General features: G+C 43.5%; 1 protein-coding gene across 22 annotated transcripts in view; it reads right to left on the reverse strand.

Annotated features, from left to right (window-relative positions):
- ZMYM2 (zinc finger MYM-type containing 2) overlaps positions 1 to 9,914 on the reverse strand; it is a 103,938-nt gene extending 94,024 nt beyond the window's left edge. For 17 of the 22 annotated variants that reach the window (XR_016463381.1, XR_016463383.1, XR_016463384.1 and 14 more), the window contains exons 1-2: positions 8,402 to 9,914; positions 7,492 to 7,549 (exon numbers count right to left, since the gene is read on the reverse strand). The gene's annotated coding sequence lies outside the window, so the exon portion shown is untranslated. Of the gene's footprint in view, positions 1 to 7,491; positions 7,550 to 8,353 lie in introns of all 22 variants that reach the window. The other 5 variants (XM_090133857.1, XM_090133856.1, XM_090133855.1 and 2 more) reach the window with 3 other exon arrangements.
- Between the last annotated feature and the right edge of the window lie 10,455 nt (positions 9,915 to 20,369).

Here is a 20,369-nt window from a genome sequence, read left to right on the forward strand (position 1 = left end):
ACAGTAAAGAAACTCATGCAGACTACAGCCAAACAGCCAATGAAGCCACCAACAAAGGAAATAAAATCTTAACATCAAATGGGATTTAAAATAAAAGAGGGGGGAAAAAAAAAACAAACACCACCAGAACAGTTCAAGTCTATGATAAGGTAAGATGGACAGGAAATGGGTTCCAAGGCAAGAATGGATACAGTCAGCATTGCAAGTGTGACAGGTTTTCTCAGCTGCTCCCCTTGACCAGCTGTGAGTTACATTATGCAACCAAAGCTCCTGTTTATTGAACACAACTTCAATTCAACTGACTTCAAAAAATAAAGGTAACTATCTGAAGATGACCATATTTCTAAGATCTGCCAATCTTTTCTACTGCTTCATAAGTCATTCTTGCAAGTCTTCTCTAAACCCTCCAGTCCTTCTCTAATAAAAATGCTGAACTTCATTCAGACCATAATTGCTGTCCTACACACTATATTAGGTAGATCAACTCAATGTTTCTGGTTGTTAATTTTTTGGGCATAAACAAACAATGATGACCAAAAGTTAAAATTTTAACAACTCCATAATATATCCAATAAATTAAAACAACAACAGCTCACCACCAACAAAAATGCCTTTATTGCATTCTCCATTTCCTGTCATTTCCAAATAACCTTTTTCACCCATGTGTGTGTATATGAACTACAGGTAACTTCCTATCTGACCTTTCCAGGTAATATTTGGCTTCTTTAATGAGGAACCACCTAACAGAATAAAACTTTATCTTATGAATGAACATTAACATAAATAAACATTACAAACACAGATATACTGATTAGCTATTCAAGAGATGCCTGGTAAATCTGTCCAGCTTAGAAGCAGTTCCTAATCATCGAGAAGTTAATTTGTTAGTACAGGCCTCCTTTCCCTATCTGGAAAAAAAAAAAAAAAAAAAAGGAAGATACTGATATCACACCCATCTATATATTACAACTCATTGTATGCTGCTAGGAGCTGAAGTTACAGACCACAGTATGTTAGCCACTGTACCAAAACAGAATATGAATGTCTGTTCAAAGAGCAAACAACCTAAACATAAGGGAGAACAGATGGAGAGAGAAAAAAGAGAATACAAGGAAAAAGCACTACAATCAACAATGGTTAGAATTCTTGTTCCAAGGATGGTGTGCTTAGGTCTCAAGAGTAACAAGAAATGTATTCATTTAGCTGTCAGTTGGCTTTGTTTCCCAAATTTTGCTTCCTCTGCATTAGTAAGTTGCATTTGCTTCAGAAGGTGCACATATGGAAGCCCCCCCAAACATGAGGATCGTCACATGAGAAGGGACAGAGGGGTCGAACTGCCCAGGATGTCACTTTGTGGAGAGCACTTAAAACCTCATTAACAACAAAATAAGACTGTAGTACTATCCACAGCTAAACTGCAAGCTTAAATTAAAGGCGGGTAACCCGTTACTTTTACATCCATAAAATGTAACATACAGAAAGACCAGGCAGTCAAAACAGAATAAGCGTTACTACAAGATACACAGAACAAAGACAAGGTATGAGATGTAGTTACATGATCCATTTAAATAGCTAACTAATAAATATTTAACTGTTTGTTAGCAATTAAGATACAGCTTACTAACTGTTAGAAGAATAGCATGCTGTGTGCCTACAACAATAGCTAGATCATGGGCTCAAACCAGAGGTCTGAAGATAACACCATCTACAAGTGACAGACAGCATGGAGAGCTTTCCTTCTGGGGGGAAAGGCTTGCTTTTGGGACAGCAGCCTGAGCTAAAGATCAGGTATCCACAAAAACATGCTAGAAGCACACACTGAGATATAGCTGGAAAAGACGTTTGAAAATCATCCATATAAAGTTGACAGCTGACGTTATAAATTATATTAGAGAAATTTGGTGTAGTACTGCAGGCAAAAACCAACCTGAAGAGCTCTTACAGGCATCTAAACAAATGAACCCCGGGAAGAAGAAAATTCTTTGGCAAGCTTTAAAAAGAGATGGCTGCATCACAAACGGGCGTGTTTAGAGCTCAGTATACCTACGAGAGCTGCTCTGAAAGTAATGCCTTCTATTTATTATGTTGGCCCACAACATCAAAGGCAGACATTGGTACTGCAGTGGAGATTGAACCTTCCCACCAATATTCCGTTACGTGCTGTTGCTGTGCAACAGATGGCAGCAGAGGGACAGTCTGACAAAATGGCATCTGACGTGGAAGCGTGCATGAAGCAAAGGTTTGAATTTCTCCATGCAAAAAAAATGACACCACAGACATTCCTTGATGCTCGCCGAACGTTCATGGAGACCAAACACCAGATGTGAGCACATTGAGGTGGCAGGTGGTGCATTTCAGCAATGGCAACAGCAATGTGAAAAATAGTGGATGTTGTCTCCTGGATGGCCATAGCAAATTTTTATAAGGTCAGCATACAGGCTCTTGTTCACTGCTGGCAGTAACACATCACTAGCGGTGGTGACAAAAAACTCTATTTTTCAACATAACTGAAAATTTGCTCCAACAGTGTTGTTTGTGCTCTCTGTATCAGTTGTAGTTCCCATGGAAATAAAGAGGAGGCATTACTTTTGGGGTAACCTATGTATATCACACAAAAAAACCTGAAGAAGCAGAAGATGGCAATATGCTTACTAAAAAGTCCGTGGTGCAGAAAAACAGGTCCACGTTTCCCAGAATGACTGAGCCACAACTAGGCTCAGAAATCAGAAGATCCTGTGTATACTGCTCTTCTATGGGTTATGTTGTATTTCACTATCTTTTTCCAAACAAAAAACTAAGGACACCATGTAGAAACACACATGAGCAATTCCACAGTTACGTGAGTGGATGACGAACATTTCCTTTATTGCCACCTCTGTGAGAGACAGATTGGTGAGCTACCTAATGAGTCCATAGTGCCAACATCTAAATAGCTGATGTCTATTCAACATACCCCAGTGAATATCATAGATCCATTGAATGGCCTGGGTTGAAAAGGACCTCAAAGATCATCTAGTTTCAACCTCCTTGCTGCGGACAGGGTCACCAACCACCAGACCAGGCTGCCCAGAGCCACATCCAGCCTGGCCTTGAATGCCTCCAGGGATGGGGCATCCATAACCTCTCTGGGCAACCTGTTCCAGTACTTCACCACCCTCTGTGTGAAAATCTTCCTCCTAATATCTAACCTAAACCTCCCCTGTCTAAGCTTAAGACCATTCCCCTTTGTCCCATCACTATCCACCCTTGTAAACAGCCGTTTCCCCTCCTGTTTATATGCTCCCTTCAAGTACTGGAAGGCCACAATGAGGTTTCTCTGCCTTCTCGAAGATAAACAAGTCCAGTTCCCTCAACCTTTCTTCATAGGAGAGGTGCTCCAGCCCTCTGATCACCTTAGTGGCCCTTTAACACAGTATATTAAACAGGGGAAAATACGGAATTAAAATGACTTCCTGCTTAGCATTTGTCACTAGGAAATAAAACTTACAAGTAGGAACTGTGAGGGTGCCAAGACACTAACAGGTTGCCCAGCGAGGTTGTGAATTCCCCCTCCCTGGAAGCATTCAAGGCCAGACTGGATGGGACTTTGAGCAATCTGGTCCAGAGGGAGATGTCCCTGCCTCTAGCAGGGGGGTTGGAACTAGATAATCTTAAAGGTCTTTTCAAACCCAAACCATTCTAGGAGAGGATGAATTATGCCTCGGTACTTTCGTACAGCATAATACACAAATTCAGGCATTTGGAAGCCAGGCTAACAAAAACTGAAAGACTCTGATAACTTTTGTAAGATTTAAAGAGTTTATGGATCTTGATGCACAGTTTACTACAGAATGTCTTATTTATTTTAGGTAAAGTGGTAACATTTTAAGTGTTAAGTATTCCAAAGATCCAAAACTATCCTTTCTTCACAACAGCAATGCATATTAATTAATCACATCACAGAACATCTTAACCCATAATCTTCTTGTGTTACTGATACTCAATATGACTGAGGAGCACACCAATCATGTCCATTTCAAGACACTACTGTAGCCATCCTGTTTGAAGAGCTGAACACTTGCTCTGAGTCCCTGCCTCAGCACTGCCCCATCACTGCCCTGCAGGTTATTCTCCAGTGGCCAATAGTTAAAGCAGCACAGAAGTTACGGTGAAGCTGACTCCAAAACACTTGGGAAGTGCACAGAGGGAAAGCTTAAGCATTAGGACAAACTTACAAAGCAATAATACCCTTCAAACAGAGAAATTTCAAAAATGCAGTGGTGGCAGCCCTATCTCTTGCAACTCCCATTTGACCACAAAATTGAATAATTTCTGGTCACTGTATTTATGTTGGACTAAAAATCTGCATTCGTTGTCTGTGTTATAACCACTGACTGGAGTAAACTTGCTCTCATCACACACAAGAGTCAGAAAACAACTTTAACCACTGCCACATCCAATTAATGAAATACTTCAGGTAAAGATGCAAGCATTCCTTAATACAAAGTTATGATCTAATCCATCTAATAAAGGACAGATGTGGACCCCTATTAAACTGTTGATGTTCTCATCCATGTAGATTCATCATCAATTTTTGCATTCATGAATCCAATGGAATTCTCGTGGAACAGAATTAGATAGAATAATTATGGCTTTGTCTTAAAGTTGATGATTTCCAGAAGCTCACAAAGATAAGTCTGAAACTGCCAAAACAACAGAAGTACAAATAAGCAGAGTTGAAGTCAACACAGTCAAAGCGTCAACCGAATATGACATACAACACAACTGCATTTCACATTTCTCACACAGCTCTCCTCTATCCAAAATTTCTCCTACAAGTACAAAACACTGACAAGTTCACTCATGTTGCTCCAAAATAAAGAATTTTAATACCAGCAACTAAATTGAGCAGATCATTTTACCATGGCCTGCATAGGTAACCTAAAAGAGGTTAGACATAAGGAACGCTTGACTACCAGGGTGGGACCCTTCCAACTCAAACCATTCGATGATTCATACACCAGGTTAACACTTCCTGACAGCCATATTTGCCAGCAGCACATGGGGTAATCTACAAGCATAGAAGAAAAACTAAGTTTCCTCTGAACTCTAACCTCATAGAAATCCAGATATCTTTCTAGAACAGCCACCTAATAAGATTAAATCACTTAAATGATGTTTAAAGTTAAAAGCAAAAAAAATGTCTGTTGAAAAAATCCAACAACTTCTGCAGACAACAGAATTTCTACAGCATACAAGGCTATAGCAACCTCCTGAAATAAATATTACCTCAAACTTCTCAGAAGGGCCATTTAACTCATTCATCAGGCTCCTGAACTTCATATCCCAATCCCTTCCTATAGCTAGGTAAATTTCATTATTATTTGTAATGGTCACATCCTCCAGAATGAAAGAAGCAGTTCTCCATAATCAGTGGATTTTTCCATCAGTTGTAACACTTTATATAAACTCTTCACAGAACTCGTCATTCTGCTTCTGTTGCCGAGTATATTGATTGGTTGTGAATTCTAGCACAAATAGGCAGAACTTCAGTAATTCTCTGTTTATTCCAAAATAAACCAAATAAACCAAAATAAAAACTCCCTTAACAGTGTAAGAGTGTCCGTGAAGCTGCTGGACAAAAACATAAAGAAAGCCAGCAAAAGACTCCAAGAGTTTGTATCAGTTTAGGTCCCACACCCCTCTGCAAACTTAGTCAAGCACTGCAGAAGACAAAGAAGCTTACTTTCATTTATTCACTGGCATTTGTGTACTCTTGCTGATGCAAATCCTTCTTAGCACATTATTCCAGAGTAAGCAACAGTAGAATGCAATCATATCCAGGGTCAAAGCAGATCAGTAGCAATAATATATAGCAAGTTCAGTAGATATTAAAATTAAAACAATCTTACTTTTAAAAAGTGATTTGGTCTAACTACATCATGATGCCTCATCACCATCTTCATTTCACAAATTACAGCTGAGGAGTTTGGAGTGCCCATGCAGTAGTGAGCACAGAATATAATGCCTGTCACACATGACAGCACGGCCACAGGATATACTTTTTCCTCCAGTCACATGCCTGAGAAAAGACCCAACCACCATGACCACAGTTGGTGGAGACCATGTGCCATCCAGTAGGATGCCCTCGTGTAACACTACACTGGTGTAACTCACAGACCAGCTGGCAATTACACAGAGGTTTGCCGAATCTTTGTCCTACAGCTGCTCATGGCAGCAGTCTTGCTTCTCAGAGGCAGCCACACAAAGCTGCAGGATATTTTTCAAGGCAGCTCCAGTCTTCAACACTTTCCTGCTCCCTTCCAACGCAACAGACTTCCTCCACCCAAAGCACTGCTTGCCCTGACCCATGCCAGTAGTTACTTTTTTCACATGAAACACCAGAAAAAGCTGAACAGCTGTTAGATTGGGAGGTACAATGAATCAGAAAACATGGCAGCCTTGCGTCCAAGGCATGGTAACAATAATAAAAAGAATAGCCCTCTTACTGATGCTAACAAGCCATACAGACTCTCAATGCCTTTCGCAAGGTTGATAATTCCAGAAACTCAGAATTAATTCAGATCTGATGCCTTCCTCCTAAGCAGCGATGTTCCCACAGTGAAACACCCATGCTCTCTAGATGCAAGCCACCAAAAGGTGACCAAGCAGCAGCCTATGCAGACCCGGGGAATCCATCAGGTACAAAGGTAAGGGGAGGACAAAAAGCTGCCCAGACGCACGCAGTGCTCAGGGCTGCACCCCGTGCTCCTCCCGCACGCGGCCCCGAGCACAGCACGGCGCTGTTTGTTTTGTTCTCCGCACGGCAGCAGCCGCATCCCAACAGCTCCCACCGCCTCCATCCACACACACACACACTGTTACTTTCTCCTCCGCTGCACTACTTTGTAATTTCAGAAGCTCCGTTTTGCACAGCATGCAGCAAAGGAAGGTTATGAAACGAGAACGGACTAGGTTTAACCCACAGCCCGGTCCTCCAGGGATCTGCAATCAGCCTTCCCTTGGGCTGACACCCAACAGAGCAGCGCTTGGGGAGTACAACACAACAGCCGCCGGCAGGAAGCAGCAAGTCGCTCTACCGCCCCCCAGCCTCAAGGCACGAAAGATACAGGATTGAGCCAAAGGGAAAGGAAAAAAAAAAAAAAAAAAACCGCACAAAAAAAAAAAAACAAACAAAGATGGCAGAAGATGCCTGGCCGTGGAATTCAGTGCCCGCTTCACGCCTCCAGAGGGCACCCGCGAGGTGCCCCCCCTCCCGCCGAGCCGGGCGGAGCGGAGCGGCCCGTCTGCCTCCGGAGCGGCTCCGCAGGACCGTCCGCAGCGGCGCCCACCGCGAGGAGGGGCCGCCCGCCCCACGGCCACCCCGGGGCAGCAGCTGCCGGGCCCAGGAATGTCCCCACCCCGCGCCGAGGCCCCTCCTTTTGCCCCAACCCCTGGAGAACAACGAGCAGGTCCGGCGGGGGCAGAAATAGGGACAGAAATAGCACTCACAATGGAGCTCCCTCTCCTCGCCGCTCTCCGCCGAGGCTGCGCCAAACCGGGCCGGAGCCTGAGGGGAAGACACGGGGTTATCGCGGGGCACCGGGCAGCGCCCCGGGCACGGCTTTCCCTCGCCCCGCAGGGCCGGCACCGCCCGCCTCGCCCGCCGCGTCCCGAGCGATAAACGCGGGCCGCCGGGGGACCGGCAGCGCTGCCCCCGGGGCCGCGGCACGGCCACGCCGCCCCCGAGGGGCCGAGGCACCGGGGCGGGGAGGGCACGTTCCGCACTAACTCGCCTCGCCGGGCCCCGAACCGGCGGCGCGGGGCAGCGGACGCGCAGCCCTCCTCCCCCTCCCCCCGCACGGCGCCGCCGATCTGCCCCCGGCCCCGGGTTTGCCCCCCTGCAGTCGGCCCGCGGCACTGCCGCCTCCCGGCCGCCATTAGCGAGCCCCGGCCGAACAATACGGGGGGGAGCGCGGCGGCGGGAGGAGCGCGGCGCCGCGCCGGGCAGCGGGGGAGGCGGGAGGGAGGGTGGGAGGCAGCCGCCGGGAGGAGGGGAGGAGGGGGGGGGGGTGGTGGAGGCACCGGGGCAGAACAACGGCCGCGGGCCCGGCGGGGAAAGCGGGGGGAGTTCGGCGAGAGGCGCTACGCCGACGCCGGCCCTTCCCCGAACGCCCCGGCCCCCCCCCCAAGACTGCCCCCGGGCCGCCTCCCGCCGCCCACCTCCGGGCGGCGATCGGCGGAGCTGCCCCCGGCTCCGCTCCGCCGCCAGAGGGCCGCCCGGCCCGGCGGGGCGCCGCGAGGCTCCTCCATCCCCGCCCCGGGGACAGCTCCGCGTCGCCGCCCGCGCGCCCGGCCCCGGCCCCCGCCTCACCCGAGGGCTCCCCGCAGGCACCGAACCCCCCGCGGGGGACGCACGCACTCTGCCTTACTCCTCCGGCGTCTCAACTCTAACTCGGTCCAGTCCCGGGCTCAGCGCAGCTGCTAACGAAGGGGAGGAGAAACCGGGCCGACGGAGCTGAGCGGGGCCCGCCCCCGCCCCGCCATTGGCTGTCCCCGGGGACGGGCTCTCGCGCCGGGCCAGCCGATTGGACGCGCCGCCCGCCCGTCAGCGCCGCCCGCAGCCGGTTGACCCTTTGAACTGCCAATCTCCCCGCTGGCCGTGCCCCGAGTGCTTCCCACTTCGAGCCATCAGGTCTGAGGAGCCCCAGTCGTAGCCCACGGGCGCGGTGTCCGCTCTTGGCGTCACCAGCGGCGCGCCCGGCCCCGGCCGCCCGACGACTTGCACAAGTCGGGCGCGCTGCGCTCCCCCGGCCTCCCGTCGCTGTGAGGAAGCAGTGCGGCCACCCAGCAGCGCTCCCGATCCTTGCGGGCATCACACCGCCAAGCTCGGTGCCCTTCCCCTCCGCGCCCCGACGTGGGGCTACTGGTTCTTATGGCGCCCCCCTCCGGTCCCGCCTCGCACCTCCCCCTGAGCGGCGGGGAACTTGGGGCCACCTTCAGGAGGGACGGCGCGTGCATAATGGCAGCGCTCCCAGCGGGGACGGTGCCCGTTGAAGAGCCTCCTCTGGGCACCGACCGCGCCTGCCCCGCCGAGCAGCGCCTCCCCGCTGCGGGCGCTCTCCTGCCCCCACCCGCTGAGGAGGAGGGCGCCATGTCGGCCGCCATGGTTCCTAGAGGAGCGCTGGTGCTGGTGGTTCTGGTGGTGCTGGTGGTGTCCTCCATTTTGTCGGAAGCCGCTGCGGGGAGCTTGGGGCCAATGCGACCCAACGTGGGGCGGCCATATGAGGCGCCCCGGTCCGGCCCCCGGCGGGAAGAGGGGCCGCGAGCCCCTGGCAGCGCCGCGAGGCGGGAGCAGCGCTCGGGGCGGCGACGGGAGCCCAGCGCCGGGAGCCAACTCCCCGCCCGCCCTCTGCCAAAATGGAGGATGCGCACTTCCTTTGCGCGCAGCCGTCCCTCTTTCTGGCCGTGGCACCCACGCCTGTTTCGTCGAAGACCTGGGCAGTTCAGCTGCCCGCGTGGCGCTCCGGCCCCTCTCTGCCCCATTTCTTCATTCCCTTCTGCCCCAAAGAAGGAGAAAGAGAGGGCGAGCCCCCGCCCCGTCCTTCCGAGCCGGTATCGGTTCTCGTCAACCACGTGGCGCGGTGTCCCCTGGAGAGAGCCTCTCGTGTATCTAAGGAGCTCCGGGCTGCCGGCGCCGCTGCCGAGCCGCGGCCGGGGCCTCCCGCAGAGGAGGGAGCTCTCCCAGGTTATGGAAGGGGCTGGTCTTCGCCGCCAGTCACGGTGTGCTTGGCTGACAATATTCTTGTGTGGGCGAGACCAGGACATTTCTACCGCCTGTTGTCACAACAACACAACCCGGAGACACACGGAAGTCAATGGCTGAAGCCAAACACCCAACGCTATTCCTGGTTGTTGACTGAAATTAATTCCTTTTTCACACCACCCAACCTGCCTGATGGGATTCTGAGGGCTGCTTGACGTTGGGGTAGCAGAGAGTGCGCATTCCTGAAAGTGGGGAGCTGCTGGGAGAAAAAATCTAACAAAACATCTGTAGAGGAGAAAAAAATGCCAAGGAGACGTGTCACTACCTACATTGAAGGTCTCTTCAAACGATTCATAAGCTGTGTTCCATGTTATAGCACTATCTAAATAATCATGATAGCCATACGGCTGTTGAAATTTCAACACTAAATCTTGTAAGTTCTGCCAAGTCAGTGGTTCATGACCATGTCTCCTTGAACACCTTGTAGGTGGTAATGTCAAAGCTATGTTTAGTCATCTTTCACGTTACGTATTTTCCTGCCTTTCCAGTTGCATGTAGCAGGAGGACATCTTTATTCTGTGTTAATGCCTCTGCATAAATGTTGTGATGAAGTTCAGAAATTCAAGAAGACCTAAATGCCAGTTTTTGAGAGCTTTCATGCACAAAGATAGGTGGTAAAATATTAGTGCTTTTCTCATTCAGAACACATTAAGTGCTACCTATCATTCTTAATTACTCAAAGAAAGTAATTGAAGAGCACCTTCCTTTTACTATTGCCCTAGCAATAAACATTATTAGAAAGAAAGAAAGTTATCAAAGACTTCTATATAGCAACGTAGACCCTTTCCATTGATGTTTTGTATTATGCCATTTGAATAGAATTTTGAATGGTTTGCTTGCAATTTTGGACTGTACTGAAATATATTTCTACATAAAGGTCTGTAACTTCAGAGAATCCTAGTCCCCCTATAGACATATAACCCTATTTTTGAATTTATATGTTCAAAAGTAGACACGAATAGTGAAATGCAGCATGTATTTTTTGCAATTAATTTTTCAAATGATATTAGGAGAAAGGAGAAAAATGTCCAGACACTAAGTTCTCCCTCATCTGTAAGACCATGTCAGTTATTTTGAAGAACAAACCAGATCAAGTCATTCTATTTTATGTTTTGAAAGCTAACATTAGCTCAAATACTAAGCAATAAAATCTCTTCATGAATGCCACAGATCCAAAATGGATGTATTTATAGTCTCCACACCACTGTCTCCATGGAAAGGCCTAATGTCAGCAAGCTCACTAAAAACTTCATACATATTGACTGGCAGTAGACAAATTCTGCAAGGCTGAACTAACAGTATGCTCTATGACTTATGAGAAGAATGACATCCTTCTCTCTGTCACAGAGTAAAACTGTCTCAAAAAGCAGTCAACTGTATTTGAACTGATCTTTAAGTCCCTTCCAACCTTAGTCATTCTCTATGATTCTGTGATGGTATTTTAAAGTGTTGGTGTTTGAGCAGTAATCTTAGGAAGACTACCAAGCCAGCTTCCAAGTGATGCACAGTAAATAGGATCAGAATGCACATAAAGCTACGTCCTGCCATCAGCAATGTTTATTTATGATTTAAAATAGTGGGTTTTATACCAGAAGTAGAAGTAAACATATTTTATTTCCTAAAGGACTTATTCAGCCTGAGTGCTGCTTTGGTTTGCATCAATATAATTGCCTCAGTGTGTAGAATGGAGTTCTGAGGACTGAAAATACTTGAACAAGATGTCTTTCACTGTTCCATGTAACGCTCCAAAGGCAGTGGTTCCTGGAACCCTTCAGAACACAGATTGTTACAGCTGATTTGAAGATTGGCTTGGAAAAAAACTCATTTTTTGAAGGTAAATAAAATGTGAGTTTATAAAAATGTGTGTTTCCAGCACAAGTGGAAAGTGAAAGCAAAGTCAAATCCTTTGTAAAATGTGTGACCCTAACATTTCTTCTATGTCACTGTTTTCTTCTATACTGTCCTGTCCCACAAACCTTACTCTTTCTGTCTTAAACAGCTTTATTTATCCACTATCGTATTATTTTCTCTACTTTCCCCCCCTACCATTCTGATGGTATTTACTTTCTTTTTATTTGTGTCCCTTGTCTCACTTATTTGCCTCCCTGTAGCCTCAATCCTGTTGGCATTTTCCTTGACCATCAGAAAGAAAGATGAGGAAAAACTGTAGTTGGTGGTGGAACATGTCATGTTGTCATGTTCATGGCATAGTGGAGTTCTGCTCTACTAGTCAATTCACCAACACAACTTCAAGAAGTAGCAGCAGAAGGAAAAAGATGGGAAAAACAACAACAACAACAACAACAACAAAAACAGACAAATAAATTCTTTTAAAACATATGTGATCAGTAACATCTTGATCTTTCTGGATTTTTTTTCTATAATATTACCTGTATTACTGTTTTTGACATTCATTTGGTATTTCAGCTATTCTTTATAGACTAAGCTCTTAAGATAAAGACCATGCATATGTACCTGTTTGTACAGTACGTAGCAGACCTCAGACTATTAGAAAAAACGAAAAGAATAATTGTTTTTTACAAAATGTTATCTGTGGTTTTCATTATGTTTTTTGAGCTACATATGCTTTTCATAATATTTATAAGCATATGTGTTTAAGTAAGTTGCAATCAGCTGCTTAATTTGCAATGTAACCAAAAGTGATCTTTCAAATTGTGAGACAGTATACAACATCCTATAAGATTATTATTCATTGAATGATTTACTATGTCATGAAATGTCCCTTATGCCACATTTCAGTTTTGAAAAAATAAAGAGCAACTGGGCAACCTCCTCACAGAAGTCATACCAATAAAGACTAGGCATGTAATACCTAATCAGGTGTTGTTTATCCTTTTCTTTAATTTATCCTATCACTTTTAGTGAGTTCTGCAATAGTCAACGTTATTTTTATTTGCAAATTATTTTTACTCACTTGTAAACAAATGATTTTCGTTGGACAAATATCTTGTCTTTATGGCTAAGAAATGACACTGTATGTAGAGCAGAATACAGGACCTTAAGACTGGAAGAGACATCCCAAGTCAGTGAGTCCAGTTCTTTGCTATTACAGGAAACTGTGTCATATAATCCCTTCCAGAAACTGTTCAAGCTCCATCTTAATGGTAGTTTGATATGTTTACCCCCTACTCCTGTTGCAAATCTATTCCAGAATTTCATTGTTCTGGTGGTTAGAAACCTTCTTCTAATTTCCCAGCTAAATTTATTCAACAGTCCATTTGTTTTTGTGCCAGTATTTGTCCTCTGGTTTAAATAGCTCTTCTCCCTCCCCAGTGTTTACCCCCTGATATATTTATAGACAGTAATCATATCCCCTCTCAGCCTCCCTTTTGCTGGTCCAAACAAAAATCTTTTAGTCTCTTCTTGCTCAACAGATCTTCATCCCCCCACTAGTCTTTTCCCCTCTCCCAACCAAAACTCATCTATCTTGGGCATGGGTTTAAATGTCCATAAAGTTCCATTTTAAATTGAAGTTGTACATTGTGCAATACAGTAATATTTCTGTACCTCCAGAAAATATCTCAGCGTTTTGTGTGTACTTGCCTTTTTGTGCAACTACATGAGGTAACCACCATCTAGTCTAGTAACACCTATGTTTTTTTCTACCCTGCTCATTTATTGGGAAATTTCTCAGTTAACGGCAATGTTTTTATTATTCTCCAAGTGTGTGACCTTGCGTTTGGTGTTGTGGCAGCTTTTGTTTCCGTTAGTTCAGTCATCAAGGTCTGTCATTGTTTTTCCATGTTATCCCTCTGCAGTTCTGCAGTTGCCTAACTCTGTGAAACCAGCCAATGCAATGAGCTTGTTTTCTCTTCCTTAACCAAACAGTAAGATCAATCCCAAGAATAAATATGCTAGCAGACAATCTCTAGTCTGACACTTTGCTGTTCTGTACTACCTGTTGCCATTTCCTTCATTCTACAATGGCAAATGCTGTCCCACCTTTGTGCTTCTGGATGTGTAGCTAGCTAAGCAAAGCAGTCTTTTTTTTTTTTTTTTAATCCCATTTAAAGCTGTCTATTTAGTCTCAACTATGCCCCTTGAAGTAACAGTAAGCCTTTTCAATTTCAAACCTTTGACCTCCTCAGCCCAGCTGACTTGATTATCTAGGTCCCTTAGTTTACTAAAATTTGCCTTACGAAACTGAGAGGTTTAGATACAGACTTGCTTCTGCTTACTTTCCATTAATTTTACACTATATCAATTTCAGGATAATCTACAACTTGTTTTTTTATACCATCCTCAAAATATAAGCCCATCCAACTCTAAAATAGCCCTATTCCATGCTGGTTTAGTGACATTTTGCTGAGAGAAGCTGCTAGTCTGACATTCAGCTGTACTTGGGGTCCTGCTGTCATGATGAGTAACATTTATTCCCCAACCTACTAAACTAGTCAGCGACAAAACAATGTGAATAGCTTTTTGTCACCTTACTAAGTTGAAATGAGTTCTATGTCAGCTGCCAAAGCCTCAAGAGAGGCAGCACAGAAGGCAGTGCAGCCTAAGAAGGTGGGGTTACTTCATTTCAGCAAGAGGAGTTGTTACATGACCCCAGCCTCTCATCTTACCACAACCTAACTTTGGAGTGGCGTCTATGTATGTATGTGTAGGCATCTATAAAAATTATTTTCTCTTTCTAAATACAATTTCTTTCTACGCTTCCATTAGTGGAGTTCAAACATTATTTGATGACAATTGTAAATCAAGTACTGCATTTGGTAAATCAAACTTTTAGATACAAGTCTCCTCCTAAACAAGAGCTTTCTACAAGCAGGGTGAAGGTCTCCTGCGGTATCTGTAAGAGCAGTGTTGAAAGAGGAAGTGTCAGTACATAGGAACCTTCAGCTGTTTCTTCTCATTAGATCCAGCATATACTTTTTATTTTCCTGTCATTTGTAAAACTAAAGAGCTTGAGTGAGATCAGGCTTCATGAGGCTTAGCCTGTGGCTTTACCAGGCAAGTTGCTGCATGATAAAGCTGTTGCCAGAAGTAGCAGTCTTGTTCTGTCCTCTGTGGCTGACTGTACATTTTTGTCACCTTTCTATGCAGACACAAATACTCGTGGCTAAAAATTGTCCAGTTTTCAGTGGGATGTGCACATTGATCTGTCTTAATGTGCGATACTGCCAGGTAAGAGAGTGCCTATACCATCCATGAAACTGCACAGCTAGCCTGTGCAAATCAAAGGGGTGCTACGTATATGAAAAGGAATGAGTAGTCTTTGACTAGTGATCTGGCTTCTATTTTGTCTCAGCAGGACCCACAGTTAAGTTTTTAATTAGTTATTAATATTGTTTAGAGCTAGCTGTGGGGGAAAATGCAAAATATGGAATTATGATGCTAATTATGCATCATAAGGCTTAAAATGTGTAGGTTATTAAAATATTTAAAATTTATTGTAGGAAATCTAATTAAAAATTAAAATCATTAAAAATCATTTAAAATCTCCTGGTATAAATCATTGTGATGGTGGTTTTGACAATATTTTGACATATATTTTATAGAAAAAATCTGGAAAATTGGTTATTTTTTGTAAACCTTATTTTCACAGCAAAGCCATTGTTCTTCAGTTTCATTCAAAATATCTCAGCCTGTTCTAGCAGTGAACAGCATTACTTTTTTTGGCAACTTGTCCTTTCCTTTTGGATGAGAACTATGCCATGGTCATTGGCACCTTCAGATCAGATTAATGCATTTCTGTTTTATAGACTAAATGACCATTTGGAAAAATCAGCTAGGGCAAGACATAGCCAAGAAATTTACCACAGGATATTTCCACCAATGTTTCACTGAACTACAAGGTGAATGAGAGAGTATGCTCAATGGTCACTCATTTGTCATGAGATGCGAAACATGTGCTACATATAGCCTTGCAAGTAGGTTGGATCCAGGCCTGTTTTCCACAAAAGGCTATACTGTGTGGTAATCTTTGAGGTTTGAAAAGACCTCTAAGATCATGCAGTCCAACCATCAGCCCATCCCCACCATGCCCACTGACCACGTCCCTTGGTGCCACATCTCCACGTTTCTTGAACACCTCCAGGGACGGTGACTGCACCACCTCCACAGGCAGCCTGTGCCACTGTCTCACCACTCTTTCTGGGAAGAAATTTTTCCTAATATCCAACTGAACCTCCCCTGTTGCATCTTAAAGGTCATTACTTCTCATCCTAGTCTCCTGTTAGACTCTTTACTGACCATACCATTTCTTCTTGTAGAATGACTATAAAATGAGACTTTCACTTTTGTCCAGAAAATTATTAATCTTTAAACATCTGTCATCAAACCCTCTTTTTCCACATATACAAAAGTTTTCTTTCTTGTTTTTTGCACTAACTGATGCTCAATTCTCATGTTTAGTCCCATCACTGGTGATATTTCCCCCCATTCTCAGTCTCAAATTCTGAATCTGTTGAGTTTTCTCTTTACTTTTGAGGTCCTCCAATGTTCCATCATTCCCTTTCAATTTTCTAGTATCTCTTAACGTATCTTCCCTTCAATACCTTGCTCTTACTCTATTAATCTTTCACAAACCTTTTGATAATTTTCATCTCTAAAATATTATTGTGCTCTTTGTTGTAAATAAATATTTATTATACTTGAAAAAGGAAATAAAGGAATAGTAAGTTTGCAAAGTTAAATGCTTACAGGTTTGGAGATGCAACTACCTGAAAGGAGGTTGTGGAAAAGTAGTGGTCAGCTTCTTCTCCCAGATAACGGAAGTAGAACAAGAAGGAGTGGCCTGAAGTTGACCAGGGGAGGTTCAGGTTGGATATTATGAAAAATTTCTCCTCAGAAATTTGGTGAGAAATTGGAACAGGCTGCCCAGTGAGGTGGTGGAGTCACCATTCCTGGAGGTGTTCAAGAAATGTGGAGATGCAGTACTAAGGAAAATGGTTTAGAGGGCTACATTGGTGGTAGGTGGACAGTTGGAGTAGATGATGTTAGAAATCTTTTCAAACCTTAATGATTATATAATTCTATGATCCCCTGCTTGCCCGTGCAACTTCAATTTAGTTTATAAAGCCAGTGCAAAAATTACAGACAATTCCTGAAATGGCCTGTAAGAATTGCCTCCTATACCCTCCACTCCCTGGAGCTGCTGTCCCCTGTGCTTGAGTCACACTGCCCATGTTCAGCTCAATGAGCAGCTCCTTCTCACAGCTGAGTCAGACAAAAAAAGCTCTACTCTCAAAACTCTCCTGTGCTTTCCACACCTTGAATTAGTTATTAATCAGCAGTGCACATTCGAGCATTGCGTTATATTCTCTAATTGCTGCAATACTCCATCACCTTTGCCTTTCAGTACATAAGGTGAGTGACATTGATTAATGCCCTGTTAAAGGGCATTTTGTGTTATTCTTGTAGGGTATTTCAGTTCATATTTTATTTAAGAAACACAACCAGGTGCTCTAAATAATTTTCTTTTTTCTCCTGTCACTGGCAGATGAGAGCTTAACAAATGTTATTAGTTCATTTAGCACTATTTACACACAGAGAACTAAGGTAAAGTTAGATTAGTGTCAAACATTTGTTAGTTTTTTGTGCCTGCTTTGTGTGCCCACTTTTTTTAAGGATATAGTATTTATTTTTACACTTATTTGGCAGTCACATCTGACACTGACTTCAATTTCAGTTGAGAAGTCTCTAGAGCATGAGGCTGGGCACCTAGGAGCTGAAAAATATCCTCATCACCTATTCCAAATATGAATTAAATTGGTTCCAGCCTCATCCAAGATTCATTGGAGGATAGAGTCCAGCTACACAGGAGACGTTCCCTCTGCTGCCCAAAGCAAAAGATCAACTTTTTCTTCTTGAAATCTCTGTCTCACTCTCTGCACCGTCTGGTTTCTATAGTTTCTGTGCTAGATGAGCTCAGGATCATACAAACACCAGGCTACTTCATGACTTCATACTTTGTACACTAGGTATCCTCTGTACTGAAGGAAGGAATGCCCTGTGGTAAAAATAGTATGTGATCTCACCATTGAAGGGCTGTAGTATGGTACATATATTCCAGGAGTTTGAATTGATTTTTTGCAAGCAGCTTGAGCTCTAGTGCTCTCTACTTTTTGAATGTTCTAGTTTCTTAATATTCTCCAAATTACTTTATGAGGTACTAGACTAAAAGGCAATCCAGAAAACCACCAACAGAAATTCTGTTTTGTAGGAGCAAATTGACGTATCTGGGGTTCATCAAAAAAGTTCAAAACTCTGGAGTTCACTCAACAAATTCTGTTGACACGAGCTAATAGCAAATGAAAGCAGTAGAAAGCTATCATCTGTGAGTTCTGTGGAACCCAATCATTAAGGGTAGATAAACTAACATTTTACGTTGTCTCTTTGCCAAGTAACTCATGAATCCTGGATCCTAATCTGCATTTGAAAGGACCATGCATTCTGAGAGACATGTGGGAGAAGAAGCTTACAAGATCATCTACAGGAGAATGTTTACTCTGAACATAAGATATACTTTTTTATAAATCCCTTTACAACACAGTTGAAGGCCATACATTATAATTTTTTACACTTTATAGACCTTTAATTTATTGGGAGAATATAAACAGAGATACTCTACAGATTGAGAAAATAGAGTATTTGACTCTAGTTATGTTGGTAAAACGTAAGTATGGAAGAGGGGTAAAACTATGATGATATCTGTGAGGAAGAATCATGGGATTGAAATTTTGCTCAACAAACTAAGTTTTCAACATCCAAAGTTTGAAAAGTCTAGAGATAATTAGAGAATGATGTCCATTAAGCATATGACTAGGGCAGCAGAGGGGGAAATCATGTAAGGAATTTGTGAATGGGAAAGGAATGAGTATCAAAGAGTTTTCTTACTCTATACCTATTAGGTCACGGATAGTAACAAAACTCATCCTGATGGCATAAGTTAGAGGAACTGTAGCACAATGTGATCCAGTAATACATTTTCTATCAGTAATGTATCTTTGCAGGTCCATTCCAACTGAACTACTCTATTTGTAAAATGTAGTAAGGAGTCTTCTTTGTTTTCTGACTATAAACTAGTTGATTAATACAGTTAATTTGTAAGGACATGTCACATACGGAATGATATGATTGCTTAGTAAGGGGGTACAAGAAAGAAATATGCTTTTTAGTACTTTTACTTGCAAGCTTATCAGTCTGGTGGAAATTTGACAGTCTTTCAGAGGCCAGGTGGCTCTGTGCTGTCCAGTGCTAACTGGGTCACACGGAAATGTGATCCTTCAGCATGCTTTTGTAGGCAAGAGGACCACTATAATCCTTAAACATATAAATAAAATAATGCTAACAGGTTGTTGTGTAACTATATTACAATTGTGTAAAGTACTGTTTGTACTGTAGAATGTGGTCCAAAACATGAGGAAAAATTAGAGGATATTAGTGAGAAGATTGTAGAGAACAAATAAAAGAATGGAGAACTGTCCTTACAGTGTGGTTTTCATCTCACAGAACTGCAGTATCCTGTTATCAGTGCAGTATTTCATCATCTACTTTTCTCTCACCATTGACTCTAGAGGTAGTTGTGACACTTACTTATTCTAAATGTCTGAAGTAGCAAATCCAATCTGCTGTGGGATACAACATTTTACTGGGAAGCTCAGCTGGCTCTTGCTTCATACAGATTCTAACTTTGATGGTTTCCCATGGGAAACTTATATTTGGTAGTGCCAGAGCTCCTTGTTTATTGCTTAGACAATGAAGTAAGACTTATTAGAGCAAAATAAGGTATATGTTGCACTGGAAGTACTTATCAAGGTTTGTTGTGGATTCTTCATCACTACAAATTTGTGTTTTAATCACAATTATATTTTTTCCCCCTAAATATTCTAACATAGCTCACACAGGAGTTCATTCGGACAAAGTCTTTTGGTCTGTGTTGATTAGGCAGCCAAGCATCTATTCTGGAACCAGTCAGGAGAAGGGATGCAACAGTTTATTCTGGCTTTCTGATCAAGGAAGACATCATGAATTATCCTTTCCTCATTAGCACTGGGCCCGGGTAGTGTAACTAGAATCAAGAGTTAGGAAGAAAAGCAGAAAAATGTCCTATGACAAAATGACACCTAAGCCACATGTGGTCTAATCAGTTTGTCAGTGGTAGACTGATGAGTTTCTTATTACTATTCACTTAGATGTGAGTATACATTTGTAGATGTCACACCAAAGAACTGCAGATCAAAGAACTTAGAATGTAGAAACTACTAGAAAAGGGTTACCATTATTTTCTTTCTCTTCTTTTATGGAAGGTAGAATTGTTTTTATGTTAATCAGAATATGTATTTTTTTGTTTCTTTGGAAGTACGTGGGATTCCATCAAGAAGTAACTGAATCAGTTATCAGTTTTTCTTCTGGAGGAAACAGATCAACACCCAAGTTTGGGTTAACTGCTGAAACTTAATAATGATATTGTGTTTTCTACTCAATAGGTTTCTGTTGACCAGTTTCTAGGAATTACTCATTTTGGTGACAGATCTTGCTTCAAGGATGATTAAATTCCAAAATAAGCACATTTATAAGGAATGGTTCATAATAA

This window comes from Phasianus colchicus, chromosome 1 (assembly GCF_987193195.1).
Source record: "Phasianus colchicus chromosome 1, bPhaCol1.hap1.1, whole genome shotgun sequence".
NCBI lineage: Eukaryota > Metazoa > Chordata > Aves > Galliformes > Phasianidae > Phasianus > Phasianus colchicus.